General features: G+C 46.6%; 1 long non-coding RNA gene across 3 annotated transcripts in view; it reads right to left on the reverse strand.

The window, feature by feature from the left end:
* LOC146801797 (uncharacterized) overlaps window positions 1-12739 on the reverse strand; it is a 148466-nt gene that overhangs the window by 109683 nt on the left and 26044 nt on the right. For all 3 annotated transcript variants that reach the window (XR_014968074.1, XR_014968073.1, XR_014968075.1), the window contains exon 3: window positions 5480-5633. This is a non-coding gene — a long non-coding RNA (uncharacterized LOC146801797). The remainder of the gene's footprint in view (window positions 1-5479; window positions 5634-12739) is intronic.

Below are 12739 nucleotides of genomic sequence, written 5' to 3' on the forward strand. Positions count from 1 at the left end.
AGTGTTACAACGGTAAGGCAGTCACAAAAGTTCTCCAATTCCATCTCGCAGAATTAAAACTCTGCCCAGTGCTAGTCAGAAACCCTTTTTGACAAGCCTAAACCTTTCTTTTAAATAATAGGTCATCCCTAAGTAGACCTTAAATGCCCACAGGGTGCATGGTATATAAATGTAGGACATGTAAAAGTCGTATGTTAAACATGCCCTTACAGTGACAAGGCCCTAAAAGCTAATTTCACTGTAGCAGGGTTAGTTGTTCCATAGAAAGCATTGGGATACAACATTAAAATGAAAAATGTTATCTTCGCCTAGGAACCAGATACAAAGTTCATTCTTGCACTTTTAAATTTTTTATTTCAAGCCAAATCCACTGATAAAGTCAGATTTGTACAAAATATTTTACAAAGGTACTTTTAAAAAGTCACCTTTTACCTGTCTAAAGCCTCTAGAAGCCCCTTTGCATGATCTTTCACCTGTCATCTAGAAGCAGAACAGCCCCTTTGATGAGATTTTAAAATGCTTCCAAAGCTAAGACAAAGACTTTGGGTGTGGGCACGCGTTCTACACCTCTGACAGGATGACCATCTGGGCAGTTCATAGGAGCTTAATTAATTTCAAAGAGGCCTACCCTGTCACAGGTAGATGTAGCAAACACAGTGGCCTGCCCCCTCTTTTGTCTCTCTAGTCAGCCAGGCACCAATCTCAGTGGGAGAGGAGGTGCCTCCTGAACTATTTTTGAGTGAGCACAGAGGAGGGGGTTGTTAATTTTTCTGGACACACCCAAAAGGTGGGCACAGGAGCTCTGCACAGGGGAAGAAAGTTTCAGCCATGTAGGATTACGGTAGAAAGAGGCACTGTGGGATTTTTTGCAGTAGGGCACACAGGAACTGCTGCAAATGTGGTTTGAGTTACCCTGAGAACTTTTTCCCTATTGGTTAGAGAGGGGCCAAGAGTCACCCCAGTTACAGGCTAGTGCCAGGCATAAATGGGAACCCCTGATCATCCTCTTCAGAACACTACTGGAACTGTAGAAAAAAGAAGAAGGTCTACTCCTGCTGTTGAGACCTGTGAGGGAGCATCATCATAATAAGGGCCTGAAGCAGGGATAGAGAGAAGAACAGCGTTGTAAGCTGAAAAGTGCCAATAAAGGGCCAAGGGAACAAAGAACCAAGGGGGAAGAGAAACAACACATGAGATGAGCAGTAACAAAAAAACAGTTAAAGAAACTGAACTGAAGACAGGTCAATGTGGAGAAAAACAGAATTATACAGAAGCAGCAGTGGGTGATTTGGGGGACTAGAGGGAAGGAGTGTTGGGATTGTTGGTGCATTGTGTGTGCCTGTGAAAACTGTGCTGCCAGACTTGTATTGCTTATTTGTTCTCTGGGTTGAGAGGTCAGCCAGTTGCCCATTGGCATATTTTATTGGATCTTACCCGTTAAGAGCAGGAACACATGCTGCATTATTCTGCCCACACTGTACAGCAACTCTGTACAGTGGAGCACCCTCTCTCGCTATATAAACAAATGAGTGCGTTGGATATGTGGTGCGTGTGCTTAGAACATATTTGCAATTCAAGGGAATGGAAAAGAGTTGTGGCCTCGAGCCAACCAGCAAGGCTCCTTCTTCAACTAATAATTCATTCTCTAATGAGCCGAGAGGCCCCAAGCCTTTTCCCACCATTATGCAAATTATCTATTAGTGTGAGTATGTGCTGCCAACAGCAGTATGTCCTGTCAAACTCCATAAAATAAAGCTCTGATAAACACAATTTTCACTTTTAAAGTGAGAATCTTTTGTCTTCACCAAGTCAACATTTTCATATTATGATTAAGGCTCCCAGTTTTCAGTTTTTACTGATTTGCACAGATAAATATTATTTTCCTGCCTGTATTTATTTTTAAAATGTGCATAAAGACGGAAACTTGGTTGATTTTTGAGTGATTCTATATGCTGACAATTATGACTGCCATGCCAATAGCTGTTCTGATTAACAGATGAGGTGAAAAAAGAAAGTTATTTTTTTTGGCTTAAACTGAAGTAGATAAGCATGAGGTTAATGCTAAAATGTCAATGTTTTCATTTAAGTGCATTGATTTATCATCTGTGGGTGCTGAAATCTGTCAGGGATTCTAGCACTAGTGCATATTTATCGGTTAAATAAATGTGGAAATATACCAGTTTTGGCATCATTTTTTCCCAAAATGCAAAATAAATATGGATAAATATAGACGAAAACGTAAAAAAAAAAAAAAACATAAAACCGGGAGCCCTAATTATGATGTACAATATGCTAGTAAACCAACACCCATCTCCACAACTTACCCACCCCGCAAGTACTTGGGCAAATGCCTCTGTAACATCTTTGTGCCCGTCCTGTCATTCTTCTCCTGAGACTCCTGAACATTTTGTTTTTTTCTGTTCCTCTTATGCTAATCTCAGGAAAACTTGGATAATTCCTGCATGTCGTCTGCTTTCTTTCTCACGCTCCTCTGATGCATTAGGTAATTTTAGGTCCAATACTACAGGGTGGCTCGTATTTACAATCTCGAGATACTTGCCTTATGCCTGGTGGACTAAATTGAAAATGTCAAAAAATTACTCTGTGAAAGACAAATGATCATGGAAGCAACCCGGTCCTAGGGTCACCAGTGGATCCCTGGAGCCTAGAATCCTTGAACTCTTACATTTTAGATTTGATGTAAATGTAGAATTCTTTTTTAATCATATATGAAACTCAAATTTTATAAATGTTTATATTGATGAGTGATGCGAAACCCTATTTTATTCTAAATTCGATTTTTATGCTGTAATGAATTCTTACACTGGTTGTGATTTTTGCTGATGTAAATGATCATGTTATTGATCGAATAAACATGTAGTATACTAAAATGTCAATGTTTTTATTTAAGTGCATTGGCTTATCATCTGTGGGTGTTAAAACCTGTCAGGGATTCTAGCACGAGTGCACATTTATCGGTTAAATAAATGTGGAAATATACTCATTTTGGCTTAATTTTTTCACAAAACGCAAAATAAATATGGATAAATGCAAATAACATTCACAAAAAATAAAGATGGATAAATACAGACGACAATGTCTAAAAATAAATACCATAAAACCGGGAGCCCTAATTATGATGTACAATACGCTAGAAAACCAACACCCAACTCCAACCACTTACCCACCCTGCACCCTGGACCCACGAAAAAAAGAAAATGTGAGCACAATAACTTTCCATGTATATTTGCAGGTTCTTTTATGATGCCCCTCTTTGATTGCTACATTTTATCTTCACCTTTTATCAATTGTTTCTTTCAATTAGCTTTTGCTTTACTGTTCTGTCTCTGGTTCTAGTCAAAGCTTGGGCAGGACTGACATGCTCTGATCCCAATTGCTGGGTACCACTTCTGGCTCAGTTTGCCCTTTGTAAACATGTCCATTAGCAGAAATGCAAACACTTGCCACCAAGGACAGCACTCACAACCACGCTGCACACATTAGTCCCATATCCCCTCTACACAGCAAAGCCCCGCTAAGCCATAATGTGGGCTATAATGTTGCTCCCAGCAGTACTTGCCACCAAGAGACATCACGCACAAACATTCACACAGACAGCAAAACATCTCCTCCTCCCCATATCGGAGTATTGCATCTAAGGGAAAATGTACTTACATGTGAGAAGAGCCCAAACAAAATCTAACCACTCCCTCAGAAAAACTTACCAAACATACCTGGTACAGATGCTTTCCTCAAATCACTCGCATGTCTCCAAGGCCCTCATTATGAGGCCCATGACTCCAGCAGGAGCTGGTAACCCGGAGTCACGGTGCACCTCTACCCCGGAGATCCCAGCTGATGGAAGGGTTGTGGAGAGGGGTGGGGGTTACCAGACAATCGGGCCAGGAATTGCGTATTCTTCTGGTAATTCTGGTAATTCCTTGTCCTTACTACAGGGATTCTCAAGGCGCAACCTGGAATTGCCATTAATTCTGTACTGCCGGAGTTAAGGGAACCCCCTGTGGTTTAAACTCAAGGAGGAGGGAGGGGCAGATTTAACCCCTGACCTTCCGCAAACCTCCTAATGAGGACCTAAATTGCCTACACAATGCATGGCGTTTTATTTATTTTTTACAATTTAAGCCTACTCATGTGTCATCAAGACTGCACCCAAGGCAACTTATTACCTCTAACCTTAAGACGTTTCCCCAGCTGGTGCATACAGTACCCTCGGCCTGTCCTTGTCTAAACTCAACCTCTGTTTGATGCTTTAGAGCATTTGTTTCAGGCGACTACTAAAGAATAGGTGATCTTTAGTCAACCGGTTTATCCGGTAACAGCTATTCAGCTTGTTATCTTGTCTCTGCTGTGTACTGCTCCTTCAATCAATCAATCAGAAGTTTGTATAGCGCGGCTACTCACATGTGCGGGTCTCAAGGTGCTGGGGGGAGGGGCTACTGATCAGTTTGGGCGTGGAGGTTTAGTCGAAGAGCCACATCTTGAGATCCTTCCTGAATTGGGTCATGGACAGGGATTGCCTGAGGTGGAGGGGCTGGGTGTTCTAGGTTTTGGCGGTGAGGTGGGAGAAGGATCTTCCTCCAGTTCTGGTCTTGTGGATCCGTGGGACGGAGACCAGACTAAGTTGGGCAGAGCGAAGTTGTCTGGTAGGTATGTGGAATTTCACAACTGCAAAGGGAAAGATTTCTGGCTCCCGACAGGTTTTAGTACATGCCAAGCTAAACTTTAGAATAAAATAAATATATGTGGATGTATGTCCTTTCACGAAGATTAATCAAGCGACTAGTTCATCTAAGAAGACTACACAAGGTCTTCGAGGAACCAAGCAATCCATCATCAGGAGATCCTAAACTCCGTTCTGCCTCACAGGTCCACACCATTGCTAATTCACCCTACTGTTTATAGGCTAAAAATAAAGATAGCCTGCAACGCCATCACGAGCATCTACAAACCAACACCCTGACCAGACCACTTGTGTCCACTTACTAGTCACCCTCCAGCAGGAGCTTCGATAATGTAATGAAAGCATGTTACATTGAAAGGGCCGGCTAATGCTAGACAATTAGCCAGAGTTGAGCCAAAAAAGATTTCCCTTATATTTACTTCAACTATCAAAGGCATATGGACCACGCACCTGACTGCAAGGCTAAATATTTGAACTGATGGAACATCCACTACTAAACTAGCAGTGGCAAAGCCAATAGGTCCTGGCAATGGCAGAGCTCCGAGCTATTGGCATTGTAAATAGTATAGGTACAAACATATTTTCAATGGAAGTCCACACAGAAATCCAGTCTATGGAGTATGTACTTTTACGTGCATTACGCAGTTTCAGACTTCTCATACTGTATTTCCTCGTATAGGTTACCATTATCAATGAAATACGTAGCAATAGAAAATGTATTTATTAATTGCTGAAGATTTTGGCCGGCATGATATGACAACAATAGTATATTGTTACCTGCAGCATTCTTGAATGTGGACTCCAAGATGGGCGCAGTATTAGAACGCATTTCAGCAGTCATCAAAGCTGGAGCAGCTTGTGTAGTACACGCAGGAGGGCTGTCGGGCTGTTCAGCCCTGTAGTCCTACTTCTATGTCGATGCACAGGTGTTCTGCAGAAGGAATGGCAGATGTTGGCAAGCATGACAAGTGGATGGTAGAGTCTATACGGTTGTGAGTAATGATGGCGCCAGTGTGGAACATTTGAGGAAGGGATGCTTGTGAGCGACAGTAGGATAGGTGGAGTTTGTCATCACCACAGGAGGGGGGTCTACCTCATCTAGAAAGTGGAGGTGGTGAAATGGAGGTACCGAGGTAATAAGCGGGGGTGGCTTTTTTCCTAGACCGAAAACATGGCCCAAAAAAATAACATGCCTCATTAAAGTTCCCAAACTGCCAGTTAAAAGAAGTGCAGGGCGTAATGCTGCAGTCTCATTCTTCTCCGACGCCTCTGTGCATCACCACACTGCAGAATGGAGCACAAAGACGCAGTTGTGTGTCATCTTAACTGTCCAGAGAGCTCCAACCTGCAGATCGAGTTGCCTGTTGCATGGCAACATTTAATATAGCACTTACTACCCGTGCGTGAGTGTCACTGAATTGCTTGTGTACATGGGTAGCGTGTTACATTATAAAGGGCGTGGTTGGAAGTGAGAACACTTCCCCCAAAAATAAAAAATCAAGGGCCATATGTAGAAAGCAAAATTGCCATCGCAAACGCCGAAATTCGCCGAATTTCGGCGTTTGCGATCGCAATTTGGGCAGTATGCTATGTAGGGAACAACAACCCACATGCAAAATAAGGAATCGCAAAATTTGCGATTCCTTATTTTGCAAATGCATTTAAGGAATCCCAAATAGCGATTCCTTAAATCTAATGTAGAAAGCACCCAAGTTGTGCTATTTTGGCTTAAGGAATCGCAAATTACCACCAACTTCAGGTTGATGGTAATTTGCGATTTCTTTTCATAATGCAGTTTTTTGCATTATTCAAAGTGCCATGTGGCACACATACATGCCCTTAGGGCATGTATGTGCACCACATGTGCACCCATGCTCATTACAGGGGTGCAACAGGGTGTCCTATTGACACCCTTGCAACCTTGAAATTGCATTCTCAATTTGCGATTCTCTAATTGAGAATCGCAAATTGAGAATGTCTTCCTATTCATTCCTATGGGCCTTTTAGCCCTTAGGAATGAATGGCAAGGTATTCCTTATTTGCGATTCTCAATTAGAGAATCGCAAATAAGGAATAGGTGGGATTCGCAAAAAAAATTGCTAATCCTACCTACATAGCGTTTTGCTATTCTCTAATTGCGATTCCCTAAAAATTGCAATTAGAGAATCGCAAAACACAGCCTACCTACATATGGCCCAAAGTAGCCCCGAAATAATGCCTGCTCCATGTGTTTAAATGTAGTTGGGCGGTGAGCATGTGGAGGGCTAAACACCAGAAGGGGCATGACATATGCATGCCCTTGACAAATGTGGAGGACGAAAAATGGAGTGAAGATGGTGCCAGCGAATAGGAAGCCTAAGGGCGGGCTGTAGGCCCATGATGTAGACGTTTAGAGCCAAGACCTAACAAGCATTGGCATAGCCAATAGCTCTCGCCTTTGGGACCTTATAAGTGTTTAGCCATTCAACAGTTGCATAACTAAATACTTATAAGGTCCCAAAAGCGAGACCTATTGGCTATGCAAAGCGGCCATGCGGCCGTGAAAGTGAAAGTGATCACGATCAAACATCAAAGCGGCCGCAAAACCGAAAGTAATGGCGGTAAAGCGCGGCGCGCGCGCCCGCGCACATGCACTGTGGCTCTAGGCTGGCCTGGTAGCACTTTTTGGAGCCCTCTCAATAAGTCTCGCCAGCGCATGCGCTGGGTCAGGCGAGACCTAAAAAGGTCAGAGTAGATTTTCGAGTACTGAGTGATGAATTCTCGCAGTAGTGCTAGTTGAGTTGCTGGTTCTTCCAGACATTTGCTGGAATTAAGTTACACTCCCTGATCTGTGTCAGAAGGAGAAAGTCTCACATGGTGTCTGGAACAAAGGCAATAGGGAACTACCAGCCCTTTGAATTCATTTCGTCTCTATGGTAACCCTGACCTTGTAACGTGTGGAAGAAAAAATGTCACATGGTATGAGTATGCCGCAGCAAGTACCCTCCTACAATTGCTGCCCTGCAAACATTTTTGGGCCAGCAATCATAATACCTGGTTCTGTTGGCCAATCACACTATGGACATTGAGACCCCCTCCCCCCAATGGTGAGCAGCACCACAATGTAGCCACACCGCAGTAGGCAAACTCCAGGAACAAGGCCAGGTACTAGCCTGGCCAGGTAGAGCAATTTCTGAACAGCACACAATTAAACATCGTTTACTAATTGATTTATCAGCTGATGCACTACATTATAGCCTTAAATGGCAGACACCATCCCTTAATTTTGTATCCCAGTGATATGATGATATTTCCTATAACGTCTGCTTGAGTATCCAGATACTGTGAAACAAACTAGTACTCACAGTGGCATTTTTTTTAGATCAATCAGTTTTAAACCTGAACAAGATTGGTAATTTAGGACTGAGAGCCTTGAGTAAAAACAGAAAACTAAGCCAGCTCGCACTATTGATCGGGTAAAGTCCAGTCTGATGACCATCCCACACAGCCATGCATCATTTTCTCGTGGAACGTTTTTGCAGTTTTATATAGCGAAAACCCGACCTGAAGGTATTGGAGCGCTTTGCTTGAGCACCAGTTACGTTACACAAGGACATATTCATTTTTGGTAGGCACTGGGGCATTAAGTGATTTCCTCAGAATCACAGGATGTTGAGCTGATGCTGAGCCTCAAATCTGGCTCCCCAGCTCCAAGGTCAGTAGGTCTGGCCGTTAAGCCACCTCCCCAAGAGAATGGATGGCTTGGTACAACTGTATTAGAAATTTCTCCGGGAACAAAGGCTCCTTTTCCGGTTATGCTACAGGCTAGCATAGATGAATGTGAAGAGGGAAAAAATGTTAAAAAAAATTGAGGAATGTGTACAATGAGTAGCCTAGCAAGGCAACCATGAGCTTTGATGCGAACATGGTCAATGCGTCACGGCATGTGAACCTACACTTCCTGTCTGTCTTACTCTTGCAGGTTGCCACTATTTCCGATCTTTTTCTCCATCCTTTCACCCTTTTCTGACCCTCATAATTTCTTTCTCTGGGTTACGGCTGATGAAAAGAAAAAAAAAACCCTGTTCATGTGGCTGACTCTCTTTCAACCCTAGTGGCTTTTTAAAGAGGCTGACCTGGTTGGAAATGTTGGGGCCGGTTTTAAACTGAAACCTTAATAAATGCAAATGAATCTCTTCAGCTTTGATTTAAAGGGATGGCAAATGTATGGGAGGCAGGTATCCGTTACAAGTCTGCTCTGTTATTGTGCCTTTCGATGGACTCATCACCTCCCGGCATCCCCATCGCCCCCAAACTATCATATATGGTATGGCCGCACTGATCAAAACAAGGGATATTTGGATGTGATGCAATGCATGCATTAAGCCTGCATGAAAGTAAAAGCCTACCTACCCTTCTAGGTATATGCGCCCTAAGAGGACCATCCCTTTCAAAAATCTATTCAGCGGGGGGGGGGGGAGCCTAGCGCTTGACTAAGATGGCCGTGTGAGCCTTGAGCTCCCGCTACCCTCGCGCCCTCCTGCAATCATCCTGTCCTAAATCCTGATTTTCATGCACGGAATCCTGCAGATGAGTCACAGCTGGGGCGATTGACGTTGTCCGGGCTAAGATCGCCCACCGGGGACCGAAGTTGTGCATGGTGGAAGATTGCGGCCTACCTCCGAAGGATGCCAGGGGCTTGCGTGGGCAGGATGCCCGGCCACTAATTGAACAACAGCGGCCTTGGGAGGTGTGAACTGACGCGCTGCACTTTCACTTTCGCTTTCTCGCCCTTTGTTTGCTCTGGGTTGGGAGTGCTTCATGCAGATCCTCTGTTGTCTGGAAGACCTCCACTCGGTCCTGACTGGCTGCTGAAGTCCTAGTTGACCCTGTTTCCTCTAGCTGAGTGAGGGACGTCCTTTTGCGACTGACCGTCCTGCTGTTCGAGATGTTGACCAAATCGGAGGCAGACAAGTCGAAGTCTAAGACTACCAGGCGGGGAGGCTATACCCAATCCAACAATATGGATCGTTATGCCCAGCAGAAGGGGTCGCCTGGTGGATCGGGACAGTCGCTGGAAGCACAGAAGGCCGATTCATCCCCAGCCTCGGAGTTATCATTGCAGGATATCAAGGGGGCGATAGATGGGATGCAATCTTCGATTGGGCGACAGTTCGAGACCCTGGCGCACAAGGTGGACATGATTTTGGTTGATGTCAACTTGATTCGCGCGGACCTTGGCAAAACCAACGCGCGGGTCAAGTCCATGGACCTCAAGACTACTGGCTTCGCGGACGATGTCTCGGAACTCCAGGCTGAGGTTCGTAAGTTACGAACCGCGAATGACCTCTCCGCCCGCCAGCTCGAAGACTTTGAAGGTCGGGCCCGGCGCAACAATGTGCGCCTTATTGGGGTCCCGGAAACTTCAGAGGAGCTCTCCGTGGATTTACTCGTCGAGGATTTGGTGGTGAATCATCTTGCGCCTAAGGGCCTCGGCAAGTTTTTTGCGGTGGAGCGGGCTCACCGAGTGCCTGGCGGACGGCCTAAGGTGGGAGCCCCCCCGCGGCCGATTGTCGCCCGGATCTTTAATTTTCAGGATCGAGACGCTATCCTGCAAGCATCGAGGGTGACAGGCCCGGTGCCTTTTCAGAATGCCTCTGTGAGCTTTTATCCTGACTTCACCCAGATGGTGCAGAAACAGAGGCAAAGTTTCCTGGGGGTGAAGCGGCGGCTTAGGGAGATGGACCTGAAGTATGCCATGCTTTTCCCCGCCAGGCTACGTGTGGTGTACGAGGACCGGACTTTCTTCTTCGAATCACCGGACATGGCAGGGGACTGGTTGGATGCGCTCCCTCGACGACAGCCCGGCCGGGACAGCGTGGATGGAGCGGAAGGCGACCGGGATGGACAGAAGTGATACCTCCGGTGTCGGTCTGTTTTGACTCAGCCCCGGACAGTGACTCGCACCTTACTGCAGTAATGGGAGGGCGGCGGGGGGAAGATAGGAGCTCTTTCCTCCCTTGGGGTACTTTTTGTAGATTTGTTTTTTGATAGGGCGACAGGCACACTGCAAGTTGGGGGGGCTTTGTAAGCTGACGCAGGGGTGCAGGGAGGGGGGGGATTCGGGATGTTGGGGTTGTTGTTGGGGGTTGTTTTTTTCTTGCAAGGCGTAGCAATGGTTGTCAGTATTGTCCGATCGTGGTTCTCCGGGGGGGGGGTGGAGGTCTCTTTGTGTTCGGGGATGGGGGATAGGGGCTTAAACATAATTAGCTGGAATGTTAATGGCTTAGGGGATCGTATTAAACGGGGGATAGTCCTGCAATTCTTGAAACGGACCTCGCCAGATGTGGTCCTCCTGCAGGAGACCCACCTTATAGGGAATATGTGTTATGCATTTAACAGAAAGGGTTATAAATTCATTGCTCATTCGGGGTTCTCCTCGGGCTCCAGGGATGCGGGCATACTTGTTAGAGCTTCCCTACCATTCGAGGTTGACTCCACCATTGCTGATGACAGGGGGCGCTTTGTGGCTGTGGCGGGGAGGTGGGAGGGCAGAACGTTGGTATTGGCTTCTGTTTATGTCCCTCCTGCCCTGCAGGCCTCCACGTTTGCTGATCTGGGCAAGGCCTTGTTGGAACTCCCCGAAGGGATGCTAGTGGTGGGAGGAGACTTCAATGCGGTTGGTTCTGGAATGCTCGATAGGTACCCGCCCAGAGACACCGGGGGTGCTCAGAAGTGGCTTCCCGACTTTATAGATACTTTTGGTCTGGTAGACTGTTGGAGGCTACGGCACCCCACTCAGAGACAATATACCTTTCATTCCGGGGCCCACGGGAGTCTCTCTCGGATTGATTACTTGCTCACTCTGGCTGCGCACGCCTCTTTGGTATCTGAGGCTAGGCACATGGCACGGGGCATATCTGATCATTCACCGGTGTGGGCCCGTTTGGATATTGGCCGGGTGGTGGGGGGCAGGGTGGCTCCCATTAACCCCTGGTACTTTCGTGACCCCAAGCTGCGCAGTGCGTTGCTGAAGACAGTTGACCACTATTTTCAAGATAATCAGGGTTCAGTTGAATCTGCGGTGTCCTTGTGGGAAGCTTTTAAGACTGTATTGAGAGGGGAGGCCCTTTCCTTGGTAGTGGCCGCCAAGTGGCGGAGAGACGCCGAGGTGACACAAGTAGAGGACGAGATAGCGGCTTTAGAAGTGGCCTTGGAAGAGGATGTTGCAACGGCCACACTGCATAATTTGAGCTTGAAGCAATTGGAATATAGGGATCTGGTGACGAACGCTGCCAAGACCCTCAATCGGGAGCAGCAGGGTCGATTGTACGATGTTGGTGATAAGGCCGGGAAATTGCTGGCGTGGTTGGATAAAAAAGAGCGTAGTAATCGAGTGGTGCCGGAGTTGTCGACGGATGGGGGAGAGGTTGTCACTGACCCCGACGGTATAGTTCAGTGTTTCTCGGACTATTTTCGTACGGTATACACCTCGGTCTCGGATAGGCCGACTGAGGACTCGTGTGACCTTCTGCGTGATATCGCTCTGCCCTGCCTTTCTGCCATTGATAGGGATGACCTTGATGGAGATATAACTGTAGACGAAGTGGCGTGTGCTATCCGTGCGTTGCGCTCTGGTAAGGCTTCGGGCCCAAATGGTTTGCCGATTGAGCTGTATAAGCTTCGTCCGGATAAGTTGGCTCCTCACCTGCGCGCCATGTTCGTGGAGGCGCGGGTGAATGGGTTTCTTCCGCTCGATCAACGGCTGGCGACGATTGTGGTAATACATAAAGACGGTAAGCCCCGGGACAAGTGTGGCTCCTATCGGCCGATATCACTTCTCAACGCCGAGCCGAAAATCCTTGCTAAGATCCTTGCTAACCGCCTGGTCCGGGTGCTTGGCGACTTGATCCACCCGGATCAGTCGGGCTTTATCCCGCACCGTAACACTGCACTGAATCTTAGACGCCTCCATGGAGTGATTGCTAGGACGGGCACGATGCGAGAGCCGGCTATTGTGGCGTCCCTCGATGCCACGATGGCCTTCGATACGGTGGA

The sequence above is a fragment of the Triturus cristatus genome, chromosome 8 (genome assembly GCF_964204655.1).
Source record: "Triturus cristatus chromosome 8, aTriCri1.1, whole genome shotgun sequence".
Classification (NCBI taxonomy): domain Eukaryota; kingdom Metazoa; phylum Chordata; class Amphibia; order Caudata; family Salamandridae; genus Triturus; species Triturus cristatus.